A 12,634-nucleotide genomic window follows, 5' to 3' on the forward strand; every position below is an offset into this window, starting at 1 on the left:
CTTGGAGACACGTAGGTGTGACAATTAAAGAGTGTACCTCTACGCGGTGATCCAGACTCAGGACGGCCGCGTAGGAAAACTTGAGGATTGATAAGTACCTCTGCACAGGCCTTGAGAAGTAGGGTTCTGTTGTACCTTGTCTCCACTGGAAGCTAGGGGTTTGACAGCCCTTAGCAGTAGGGAACACCCCTGTCAGGCCCCTAGCTGCCAAGTGGCTAAATCACTGTCTGTCTGGGAAGATACTTAGGCCGAGAACACTAGCAGCACACTGTGGAGGGTGACGGGGAGACTGACCCGGTGGCTGGTGAAACTGCGTCTCCGCTGGCATCTCTGCTGTCACTCTGCTCCTGCAACCCCTCCCCCCTGCCATCCTCCACCGCCCCGCTGTCACTGTTTCGGCCAGCGCCATCCCATGTGACCGAATCATGCTCCCTCAGTGTTCCCCTGCGCTGTCCTCCTCCCTCATTGTTCCCCGATGCTCCGGGCTCCCGACCACAGTCTGTGCTAAAACACAGAGCGGGGGGAGGGGGTGCCTTCCGGGGCACTGGTGGGAAAGCTGCTTCAAGCTAGGGGTATGCGTGGCTGAAGTGGGGGCCACTCTCAGTATGGCTGGCCTTGCTAACAGCTTAGCGGCTGGGGGTTAGAGGCTGCATGGGAGATGAAGTGACACGGACGGCAAGCTCCTAGCAGTGTGGAATCACTATTGCCTGGGATGGAGGGTTGGGGTTAGTTTCAGTGTAAGGCTTAGATTATTACCTGTAAATGCTTCCATGTTAATGCGGCCCCGCTGTCACATGAAAGCATTTACAGCTAATAATGTAAGCCTTACACTGAAATCCTAACCCTCCATCCCAGTCAATACTCATACCACGCTGCTAGGAGCTTGCTGCCAGCAGCCAATCACTAGCTTGTGGGCATACACTGGATGGATACAGCCATCAGTAGTTCTCCACCCACACTTGTGGTGGAGACAAGATACACCAGTACCGAGAAGTAGTTACTTACAAATACTTTCTCTTACTCTTTGGGGCTCACTCCATTTGCATCCAGAACACAAGCAGCATGGGAAATTTCTCCTCTTCTTCTATCTTCACCACAAGAAGGCTAAAGGTGCTTCCATGTGGCTCTGTGTTAGGTGGAACTCAGGTGGCAGACAAGATGGAAGACCCTTTCCCACTCTCAAGCACTCCTATTTATACCTTCTCTCATACCACATGACTTGACAGACTTGATACATTTACATGCAGGCTTTGAATTTTATTAAACATTTAACCCTTCTAGCGCTGCAGCTGTGCAACACTTACACTGGAAATGACAGGACAGGCTTGCACAGTGCATACACATAAGACAAACATGTATGACATTTATGGAGGGGACTAGGATGCTATACTGGGCCACTACAGCTGCAGCGGCATCCCATCCCTAGCAGAGTTTGATTGTGGGTTATAGTGATTTATGATAGCCTTGCTGACCAGCCAGAGGTGCTTACATCAAGTGATTATGTAGTGGCCTGGAGTTAATGGGGCCCCTTCATAATGTATGCATTCATTTGTCTTGTTCCTATGTGTTGTCAATGTATTTCATGTTGCATGAATATGATGTGTATTACATAGCTGCAGCGCTGAATGGGTTAACTGTCTGGTATGTGAGATGTCTGGAAAATGTATCTTGTTGTTTGTCATGTGATTGTGCTATGTATATGTGTTTGCAAGGTGTATACAAGAGGAGTTCCAGTCTGGTCTTGCAAAAGAGAGGAGCATTTGGAGTTCTGCAAGTGAGTTACACAGACACCATCTGTTCTGTGTTGGCCAGAATGGAAGAGGCTGAGAGATATCCACCAGCCTGCCCTGGGCCTGCTTTAACCAGGAGATGCCAGATAGAGTTCCTTGTGGTGGAGGGGGCATCTTCACTATATTACTGATAGTGACAAACGGAAACCTGAGAGGTACTCTAAAGAGATATTCCACACTTCAATGATTAGACTGCTGTGTGTGTCACTACGCTGGGTCCTATGTGTCCATAGCAGGGCCAGCAACTGCAGCACTTCATATGTTGATGGCTATTGTGTTAGATATCCAAGATACCACACAGAGGAAATCTGATATGAAAAGACCATGTCATGGGACTGGAACGACCATACAATGATATGTTAAATACTCAAGATGCTTCCTGATTCTAAAACGGGGTAGATGACTTAGAAACAGACACATGTCTACTAGAAAAATTATAGACCTGTCACTTTAACAAGCTAAGACTCCAAGGTGGCAATTAAAGGAAAAGGGTCCGGCCTGCAGGAATTGTCAGATAGCGTTTCTAATAAGCAGCGTGTGTCCATACAAATGGACTGCAATCAATGGAAGTAATTACACCGCCTTCCATGCGGTTATTTGGATGCATTGATAAGGCGACATGCACTGATAACATCTACTAGGGTTTTATAGGAAGCTTTGTGAACATTGTTCCTTGTAATCTGGAGACTATAAATGTGTCTTCAAAATCTTCCGCTTCATCAGACACCGGACTGGTGAACAATGACCTGCAATGATACGCGGCCTCTTAGTGATGCCATTATCTCCAATGGGAAATGCTGGCATTCTCCGTCCTGCTGCCTTTTATCTATCTCACCAGAGATGGTCACTGGAGATGTGAAAATCATTGCTACTCATTCTCAGTGCAGAATTATCTTCCTTTCCCAACCTTTGTTCTTCCATCATCTATGAAAGGTTGTCCTAGTAATAACTGCACAGAACGATGATATCCAGTTTAGAACAATATAGTAACAGCGGAACTGTTGATTGGTTGCCAAAGTCTCTTGGCTGAGGATCGGGGTAGTAAAAGTCAATCATAGCATACAGATATGTATGTGAGACAATTGCCATGGTGCTTGGAAGTTTTGGGGTATGCAAGGTCCAGCTGTATGTAAAAAGTAGATGGCACTCTCTTAAAGCGGCAGTAACTACATGTAGTTTTGATTGCTCGGCATAACGCAGCAGCACTGGCCTGTACATCCCCTCCAGCTGGCAGCAGCAAGGCACATGACTGTCCAGGCATCTCCAACTATGCTTCACTCGAAAGCAACACAACTATTAAACTGAGCTTCCACTTCTGTACAGCCGACTTCTAACACTCCATAGGACCCCATCCTTAACACGCAGGATGCACAATGTCATAGGCATCATTCCACAGTAGTCGTCACACAGGACTTTGAATCCGCACTGACGATCTCTATTAGGTGCCTTGCTGTGCCATAAACATCATACACTACATATAACATGCATTATCCTAACAACTATGCAAAGCCTTGCATTAGCTATGGTACCATATTCAACTACACTCGCTCTCGTTACTCCTGATCGAATATTTCCAATAAATCAGGGATCCCCTCCCTAACTTGGAACTTAATAAATGCAGTCCCAGGGGAAGATATCTACTCACACCGTGCGGTATCTACTTCAACAAATATCGGCCTCCCCATACTGCTGGTCCTTTTCTTCGTCAGTGTGGCATCCGCCATGCAGACCTCTTACAGCGATGTACATCCCTACCTCAGGGATAATTGCAGGGAGGGAGACTCCCTCCGCTCCCACATGCTGGTGGGTCCTTCACACCAGTGGTCTTGCTGTTCTTCCACCAGATGTAACTGCCACTCCAGCAGAACTCATAACAGCCCCTCTGGTCAGTCTCTCCAGGACCCTGCAAACTCCCCTAGCATGAGGAAACTGCCACTGTATGGTCTTTAAGTGGCTGCCACTTTAAGACACCTCTTTCTGTGCTAAGGCCCTGGCTGCTGCGTCACACTCTCTCTTGTGGTGCAGTTTCCTGCCTTTTTATATTTCTTGTTTCTCGCCCCTTCTGGTGGGACCTAGCCCTGTACACGGTCCCTAGAGTGGGGACTTTATTTTCACAGCAGTGACACTCTAGCTGGGCAGAAGCTTTCTGCTCCAGCATCGTTAATGCTGTACCACCGGCGCTTTGAGCGCCTCTTTAGCCTGGCACTTCACAGCACCTGTATCTTCTAGGACATGGCTAGTCCCCAGCACGCATATATCTATATTCCACAATACTTCTGCTCGATTCAACCCAAACAACCAATCACTGTGAATCAGCCAAGCCAAACAACCAATCACTGTGAATCAGCCAACCCAAACAACCAATCAATGTGAATCAGCCAAGCCAAACAACCAATCACTGTGAATCAGCCAACCCAAACAACCAATCAATGTGAATCAGCTAACCCAAACAACCAATCAGGTTGCTGGAATTGTGAATCAGCCAACCGAAACAATGAATCAGGTTGTGAATCGAGCAGAAGTGTTGTGGAATATAGATATGCCCCCTGTACTGCCGTGTGCCTCTTTTCCGATGCACAGCCTGTCTTCTGTGTCTCCGCTCCCCTTGCAGTGTCTGGCAGGGGTGGAGCTTAGAGCCAAAGCTGCTGTCATTTATATGAGGGGAGCACGACACCGCGACACTGCTCTACCCTCCTACATGTACAGTTTGTTGCTCCTTGGACAAAAGACTTTATACTCTGTCCCCTGTTTATCCCATCCTTGATTATACTAGTCTAGACGATGTTTATGTAAATGGTGTGAGACAGTGACTGGCAAAGTTGTTGAGGGCAGATATGTTTCGCCTACGATGCTCTCTTATGTGGCTTTAGGGAGTACTTGGACAGATACGTGTCACCGAGCAGCCTGGGCTCGGTGGAGGAAGCTGGCGTTTGTGTGTCAGTAACACTAAGTTACTGACACGTTGTAGTGTAAGATAGTGGCTCCAAGCCGCATAGTCCGGGCCGGCTTTTCCTGGAGTGGTCAAAGTGAAGGGTGGGATGGCCACTCCCACGTACCAGGTGAGGCTGGTATCAGGCCTTATAAAAGGTGGTGATGAAACCTCTGCATGTCAGAGGACCAGACTGGCTGTGAGCAGCCAGGGTAGTTGGGCAGTGAATAGTCAGGAACATCTTCTGTGTATAGTAAGTGTATAGCAGGTGTTGATTTTCTGTTGGCCTGGAGTTAAGGCCTGTCTTGTTTTGTTTTGCTGAAATAAACCCAGGCAAAGCCTGGACTATGAACTTTACACTTCGTGTCACTGTCTCTGGCTGTGGATGCCCAGGCTGCTACCTTATCCTGACGCTAATCCCTCACAATGGTAAAAACAGTAATGTTGTTCTGTTGGCGTATGTTACTTTTAATTGTAAGGTGGCAGCGAGTGGTCTGAGGAACAGGAAGAGAAAATTGGCCCAGTGCTATTTTTAGGTGGCGCAATTTTTTTGCGCTGAGTTAGACATAGGGACTGTGAAGGGCCACATCTGCATGTCCTATTTTGGTCTGTATTAATTGCCCATTAATGTCAATGGGATCGCGTAAATAGGCAGAGAATACGCATGATACAAGTGTGTTCACTGCATCTTTATGCATGAAGGCAGGAGATAGCTATGGGAACTTTTTTCTTTTTGCACATGAAAAACGCAGTGAATAAGCAAGTTATAAAACGTAAGAAGGTCCAACTATGCTATGAATACACACACATGAAAACTATGTGTACTTTACGGACTGAAACTGCACAGACCCGTGTGAATGAGCGCTAAATGTAACTACTCTAACATGGCTATGGAGGTCTATGCACTATGGTGGTGTTTCTCTCCTTCCACCTCTTTAGCACCAAGCTTCCTACCTTGGAGGGTGGCTAAAGTAACGGGTAGGGCTGTCAAAGCTGTGTCACCCCTTGTGAGCTGCTGAACAGAGCAGTGCATCAAAAGCCCAGAATCCAAGATGGCACACCCTCCGTGTGCTGGCACCCCTCCCTCTGCAAAGCGCAGCATCCCATCGGGAGACCCTGGACACCTGACATACGTGGGGAGCTGGGAGGGTAGAATGCTGACTTGTCACGGTGGCACTTACCATGCTCCTTCCCAGAGGCACACACACAGCCAAAGCCAGAGTAGCACTGCAGTCTACCTCAGACACCCCTAGGATAGGGAATGCCCCCCAAACTGGATAACAGGGATTGTCACACGTGATGACACCGTTCCTGCATATGACCCTTGGCGGATAAGAAATGCAGCAACAGACAGTTCTTTAGTACCATGGGTCTTTGGCAATGGTCAGAACCCGATATAAACTTTACTTGAATAATAATAAGTGAAACAGTACAAGGCAGTTTAAGAAAAGATTTCACAGTGCAGGTAGATAAATTATTACTTGCAGTACCTCCACACGGCTCTTCTAGACTTAAAGACGCACGTGTGTGAACAGAGATTATTGACTTGTAGTACCTCCGCCCAGCCCTAGAGACGCGTGGGTGTGACAAATAAAGGGTGTACCTCTATGCGGTGATCCAGACTTCAGCCGCCGTGTATGAAAAACAGAAGAGATAGTACCTCTGCACTGGCCTTGAATAAACACAGATTAGAACTCACAGATGCTCTTTCTCTCTCCGGGGCTCACTCTCCTTACATCCAGTTCACAAGCAATATAGAAAACTCTCCTCCTCTTCCATGCTTCAGCACCTGAGGGCTGAAGGTGCCTCCATGTACCTGGACCTCCTGAACAGCAACACTCCTGAAGACATGGACTCCTTCCTGCTCTCAAACACTCCCTTTTATAAACTCTCTCATACCACATGACATGACAGACTTGATACATTTACATGCAGGCTTTGGATTTTACAAACATTAACCTCTGAATTGCTGCAGTTGTGCAACACACATACCAGATATGACAAGACAGATTTTGCACAGTGTATCTACACAGGACATACATGCATGTCATTTATGGAGGGAACCAGGATGATGTACTGGGTCACTACAAAAGCACTGGCTACGTTCTCTGGGGAAAGTAGAAAGCCCGTACTTCTGCGTCCAGACCTCATCGCGGGCCACATAAAATGACATGGCAGACCGGATTTAGCCCATGGGCCTTGAGTTTGTCACTTGTACATTAGATAGTCCACCAGTCCCATCAAAATCAGTGGGTTTGATTGACTTTCATCTAATTTGTATGGCCACCTGTCTTTTAGTACTCTATTTTTAGGTGATCTTAAAGAGATTTCTTAGCATTTACCACCAAAGATAACAGCTTGTATATACAAGAAGTCAGTCAATTGTAAACTTTGCATAAATTAGCAGACACGTGAAGGTGAGGACAGAAGAACAGCGTCAGCTTTACCTCACCTCCAGAGAGTCCACAACATCTGCTGCGTAGACTCTACAAGGAGCCTTCCAGCTGCCTTATCTGAAATAAGTATCTATCACAGCGTGACTTCTGCTTCTCTATGTTCCTGGGCAGAACTAATGACCTGAGAGATAGGAGGTTGAAAGACTGCATGTATAATGATCCAACCCAACTCCTTGTGTGGCTTCACTTAAAGAAAAAAACACACAATATCATGAAATTGGGTCAAGTAGGTTAGGCCACAGCTTTTATTTAATATGTTTTAACCAGAAACCTATTGCATGCCTCAACCATAGAGTATAACCACAGTGCTGTAACTGTCTGCAACTGCCCATTCAGTTCATAATATCACTGGCATGGAAATTTCTGCCTCTAGAGACGACTCTTAAGCTGTCGTGACTCGGTATAATAAGACATAACCGATACAACCATTTACACAGATAGGTAAAAAAACATCTGGGCAGAGTGGGCAGGTAATTTCTTGCCAGCCAGTGGCAGAAGGTAACCTCCACCTCCCGCACTCCAACTTTTAAACCCCCACATGGGAATGCCCCTTCTCCTAAAGATTCCCCTAGCAAGGGTTGTAGCCAAAACTAGCCTTAACCTTCTAATGCTCCATTGGTATTAGTGTATCTTGACGCCACCTGAAGTTGAGGTGGAGTCAAGATATTGTGTGTTTCACAGGGGGTGGCCGCCCCCTGTTCCTCATTGGCTGACCGGCTGTGTGCTGGTCCTGGAACTCACAGGTCCTGTAGCCACCAGCGTCCAGCATGCATGGAGGAACCGCTCTCCGTGAATTAAGCAGGGCCCCTCCGGCACTCTGCAGTGCTCACCCATACGTCACTGTGAACTGTACACTGTTCGCGCTCAGCCCTCCCTTCCACAGCATCGCAGTTCACTCCCCAGCGCCGCCACTCCCCGGGACAGCAGCGGGGTAAACTGAACAGTGGCCGCTCTTAGCATTGTGAACGGCAAAGTCTGGTCGGCAGCAGCGCTCATAGCTCCCGAACGCCGCGTGCAGCATGCCGTGCAGCAAGGAAACAGTGCCGGACTGAAGCGGGGACACCATTGAGAGCGCTCCAGCCAGCTTGGCCTGTAGGGGGACCGCAAGGGCGAGGCAACTTAGCCAGGGGTGCAGGAGTGCCAACCGGGGACACCCGCGGTGACGACCAACGGCGACGACTGTTACACCGCTACCGCATGCTGTGGCCGCGGGGGGAGCTGCAGTGCAATACTATACTGTGGAGGGTGAGTGACACAGCAGCGGGGACTCCACTCAATGCACTCCCGCCTGCTTCGGCTGCAGGGGGAGCGGCAGCGGGGATAGGTAAGAGCAATGTGTCATCTCTTATTATTTATGTCTGGGATGGAGGGTTAGGGTGAGGGGTTAGTGTAACAGTTAGGCTTATATGAAAAGTTTAAGGCTAACTGTGACACTTACCCCTTACCCTAACACTGTGCTTAGTGACTTGAAAGGACCTGCAGCCCATCCAGCTCTGCAGCGAATCAGCATCACAGGGCGTCACCCCGTCAATCTTGACTCCACCAGGACTTCCTGGTGGCGTCAAGATACACTAATACCTGCTCCATTTACATCATGGAGGTTCAGGGTTTGCATAGAGGGTAATTGAGGGTTGATCCTGCTCCGTACAGTGCAGGTGCCAGCTGTTTCTTACAGCCAACACCCACCTGCAACAGCTGATTGCAGCTGTTAACCCTTTAAATGCCATTGTTAATGCTGACAGCAGCATTTAAATGCCCAGATCGATGTTTGAGGGTCCCTAATGGTCCCCCGTGATGAGATGGTGGGGGGCCATTTGATTGCCATGGTCCTTTTGAAAGTTAAAAAAAGTTTTAAAAGAAACCTTTTGCCATATTTATAGTAAGAAAATCTAGAATTAAAAAAATATTATGTTTTGCTGTGTCCATAACAGTATGAGCTATCAAAGTAACATATTAAAATGATGAACTGTATAAATTTGGTACCATAGTAATCGTACTGACCCATAAAATAAAATTATCCTGTCATTTTTGCTGTAGTGTGTAATAGTAAAAACAAGACCCTCCAACCCCTATTCCCCCAAAGATGGTGGAAATTAGTTTTTTTTTTCATTTCACTCCACTTAGACGTTTTCAAAAAAATTTAGAGTACATTAAATAGTACAATGAAAAAATACAACTCTTCCCGCCAAAAACAAACCCTCAGACAACTATGTTGACGGATAAATAAAAGAGTTATAATTTTTCAAACATGGGGAGAAAAAAAATGAAAGTGGAAAAAAAAAAGGCAGCGTCCTTAATGAAGGCACAGCTACGTCCCTGCAGTCAATGGCTGCTTTGTTATGCACTTCACAGCCTTTCATCCTTATGAAAAAAAATCTGCTTTTGATTGACCTTGAGGTGTCTGTAGGTCACAGGCAGATGTTCATATCTTTGTATCCTCAGTATCTCCAGTAGAAGACTTCACTGTAAAAAAAAAGGCAACCACAATAATAGCTGAGTCTCACAAGGAAAAAATTGGCCAGATTTTTGAAATTGGTTAGAAGGTTCAATTACAAGAACACAAATTTCAAAGATACATGGAATGCAAGATGACCACAGACAAGTGTGAATGGGTTTTTTGAAAGATGTTTTGTCTTTTGTTTGGCCCTGTTCATAACTTCTGATATACTTTTTGCCCTCCATGCAAAGGCAGATCTACCACCCAGAGGTGATGAAGTTCACTTTGGGTCTTTGGAGTCTGATATAATTTTGGGATCTGGTCTTAGGTCTAAATTACCCCTTCCCAACGTGCGCCATACATATACAGCACATGTTGGGTGTGATTGTATGGAATGGGCTCGGGAGCCGACTACGTTCCACATACAGTGAATGTCAGCTATATTTGGCAGCTGACACCTGCCCGCAACAATGGCAATCGGAGATAACTCTGATCACGGCTGTTATACATTTAAATGTCGCAGTCATTTTTGACAGTGGCATTTAAATATTCTGATTGAGATTGATATATCCTGAGTGCCCCCACTGTGATGAAATCGCGGGATGCTGTTGAGCTGTCAAGGCAGCCTGGGGCTTTCTGAAGGCTCCCAGGGCTCATATGAATGTTTGCCTATTAAGTTGTGATTGGGACACGTCTTAACAGAATGCCTGTAAGAATATGCTATAATGCAATACTGTAGTTTTACTGTATAAGGGATCAAACGATAACGAGTTCAAGTCCCCTATGAAATCACAGAGGTCCCCTATGAGGAGTAAAAAAAGTAAGTGAAATAAACATTTTAATTATAACAAAAAAAACGTAAAAGTCTCCTAGTTTTCATAATAAAGTTCAATTTATTATGTCTTCTATAACATGGTAATACTATTCTTTTTGATTGTAATAGAAAACTGTTAATAAAAAGACAATTATAAAAATAAAGTTCAATTTATTAAAATATAACTTCATTAATAACACGATAAACGCTGTCAGAAAAAAAACGCAATATCAAAATTGTGCTTTTTTGCTCATTGGAACGTCATATGTACCCCAAAATGTTACCAATACAAGTTACAGGACAACTCACAAAAAAGTAGTGTTTACACAGCTGCATTGATGAAAAAATAAAAAAGTTATGGGGGGGGGGGGGGGGGGGGTGTTGGAAGATGGTGACAGGAAGCAATTTAACAGGTATTTTACGAGTACCGGTATTTACTTTTTAGTCATACAATAGAAAAAAACTTTATAAATTTGGTATCATACAGACCAAGAGAATAAAGAACTTGTCATATGGATTGTATTGTAAGCTCTGAAAAAACAAACTCACTCCAGAAATTTTTAAAAGCACATTATACTGTACATTATATGATACTATTGGAAAATACAACTCATCCTGCAAAAAAGCTCTGTAGCTATGTCATTAGAAAAAAAGGGATTTTTTTAAAAAATGGGGAGGAAAACTTTAAATGAAAAACACAAATAGGGCTGCAGTAGGAAGGGGTTAATTTAGAAGTCTAACCTTGAGTCTTTCCTGCACAATATATGGAGCACTTAGCCTACATAGCCTACCTCCGGGAGCATATATGGCAGTACAGTGTATTCCTGGGACACTGTATTACGATGAGGAATAATTGTCAGACCATGCTAAAAGTTATACTTAATTTTTACTGTGACTTTAATAGCAAGTATGCCTCTTGTTGGGGTGCCTTGAGGACTGGAGTTGGGAAACACTGAAGTGAGCACTCACCCTAACTTTTACATGGAGTTGGGAAATGCTCTGAGGAAAGAGGACCCATTCAAAAATTTGCTATGGGACCCAGCAATTTCTAGTTACGCCTATTCATCTATGGAACCTTCAAAAGTCTACACCATTACCCAAAACCAAGACATCTATACATTTCCTCTCCAATCTCCTCTAGTCTTACAAAGATTCGATACTCAAATTAGTCATTGCATGTAACATGAAGTAGACATAACAACTCTGCAAATGGCAGAGTTGTCCTGGGGTCCAGAAAGTAAGAGTCCCACTACCACCTAAAAAGCATCTTCCTACATCTTGAACTATTGATGAACAAGGGTCCCCTATACAGTTTTGTATGGGGGCTTAGTGCTGTCTGTGTCCATCCCAGCATTGGACCATTTATGGACATCTTCCAGGTATAAGCAGCCAAGGAAGTATTGTAACAGACCGTGGGGAGCGGGGTCAATCTCTGAGAGACAGGACAGACCCAAAGACTTACCTTCTTTTCCGGTCACACGGGTGATAAGTTGTATTTCCTCCTTAACCAGCAAAGGAGTCATAAGCAACTCATGCCCAAGCTCTGGCCAGACTGGTTCCATAAGATGCCGTGTATTGAAGTAGGATCGGTTACTCACTGAGCACTGGAGGGTCTGGATATATGTGGTGAAAGTGTATCATGAGTAGATGAATGGCATCTTTGAGAATAACCAACGTGATAACTGGGGAGCAGCATGTGCCACTGATGTGAGAGGTGAACGTCGGCTACAAAGGTGCACATGGGCTAACTGATACGCTACAGTGGAGCAGCAGCTCACCATGAAAATGAACCAGAGGGCTACCAGACATATGTAAAAAACAGTTTAGCGAACACAACTCTGTGGTCTTCAGAAGCAGCCGGATGGTCACTGAACCTATTCTAACAAAGGTGCATCAGAAGAAAAGGCTTCAATTTGCCTGACAGTATCAGAATTGGACCACCACTGATTGGCAAAGGGTTGCCTTCTCCGATGAGCCACGTTTTCTGCTTCGTTGAACAGATGGATATGGATGTATCAACTGAGAAACAGAAGAGAACAAACACCCTGCATCCATTGCTGGAAGAATGCAAACTGGAGATTGCAGCAATATGGTCTGAGGAATTTTTGGGTGGCATTCTCTGGGTCGAATCATCTATATGGAAGACACTCTAAACCAATTTGGTTAGGAATCCAAGCTTGCAGATCACATGCACCCTTACATGCTGTT

Source organism: Eleutherodactylus coqui, chromosome 3, assembly GCF_035609145.1.
Source record: "Eleutherodactylus coqui strain aEleCoq1 chromosome 3, aEleCoq1.hap1, whole genome shotgun sequence".
NCBI lineage: Eukaryota > Metazoa > Chordata > Amphibia > Anura > Eleutherodactylidae > Eleutherodactylus > Eleutherodactylus coqui.